This window comes from Etheostoma cragini, chromosome 1, assembly GCF_013103735.1.
Source record: "Etheostoma cragini isolate CJK2018 chromosome 1, CSU_Ecrag_1.0, whole genome shotgun sequence".
In the NCBI taxonomy this organism is placed as follows: Eukaryota; Metazoa; Chordata; class Actinopteri; order Perciformes; family Percidae; genus Etheostoma; species Etheostoma cragini.
The window spans coordinates 7313346-7314660 of NC_048407.1; the positions used below are offsets into that span (position 1 = coordinate 7313346).

General features: G+C 38.4%; 1 protein-coding gene across 17 annotated transcripts in view; it reads left to right on the forward strand.

Annotated features, from left to right (window-relative positions):
• The window catches only part of celf1 (cugbp, Elav-like family member 1), a 64398-nt gene that overhangs the window by 36093 nt on the left and 26990 nt on the right, over nucleotides 1-1315 (forward strand). The window lies entirely within an intron of this gene.

The window sequence follows — 1315 nt, forward strand, 5'->3', positions numbered from 1 at the left end:
CTGTTCAACTGTGCTTTGATTTCGGAGGTGGTCTGAACAATTATATTTACATTGTTGACGTACTGTCTGCTGATTATGTAAGTACAGCCTACAGCAGGTGAAATTAATTGTCCCCTAATTGGGTATAATTAGGGGATAATTATACCCAGTCACATTCAGCTGAATCTTAAACTCTGAAAGCGCCAAATAAAGTAAAATCAAATCTAGTCATTTGTACAATATAATCCTTGGGTGACATTGTGGTCCATCTTACATACAAGTTGGTGGTGGCGACATAATAGCGGTAAAGCAAAAAATTTCTTGTTTGGAGCAAAATGGGGGCGGATGACGTCATTGGCCAAAATTATAATTTTTAATATCTCAAAGACGAAAGCTGCACAAACGAAAATTTCAACGGCACAAACCTGCACAAACGGAGCACTAACGAACTAGCCCACTTTGGTTTGTTTTGGAGCGATATGGGGGGATGGTGACGTCATCGACCAAAATTATAACTTTTAATATCTCAAAGACGAAAGCTGCACAAACGAAAATTTTAACGGCACAAACCTGCACAAACGGAGCACTAACCATTCAGACTATTTGCTGAATTTTTTGACGTGGGTGGGGTGTCCGCTTCCCGCAGCTCACCGGGGGGAGTCGAGCAGGTACCATAAACGACAAAACGCCATATTTCTCTTGCATATAAGTTCAAAAAAAAATCAGAGACTTGACAAATTTACCCAGCATACTGTTGTTGAATTGTTGCAGTTAGTCTTTTTGAAGTGTAAAAAAAAAAGTCAAAATGTTCAGAATAAACTCAGAATTCTCTTTATTCTTAAAATTTTGACCTTAAACTTCGAATTTTCTTTACTGTGGCCCTAATCCCCTCTCTCTCTCTCTCTCTCTCTCTCTCTCTCTCTCTCTCTCTCTCTCTCTCTCTCTCTCTCTCTCTCTCTCTCTCTCTCTCTCTCTCTCTATTATACAGTTTCCTTCGGATTGAGTATCTATCTGTGGAAGCGCAAGTCTTAGGCAGTTGTGAAAAAATGCTGTAAACTAAGAATGCTTTCAAAAATGGAAGTGTCAGTAGTTTAATTTCATCAATTAACAATGCAGTGAATGAACAGTAGAGGAATCTAAAGCAAATCAATATTTGGTGTGACCACCATTTGCCTTAAAGACAACATCAGTTCTTCTAGGTACACTTGCACACAGTTTTGGAAGGACTCGGCTGGTAGGTTGTTCCAAACATCTTGGAGAACTAACCACAGATCAATAATATATAAAAATATATTTTATTTATATATATATGTGTGTGTGTGTGTGTGTGTGTGTG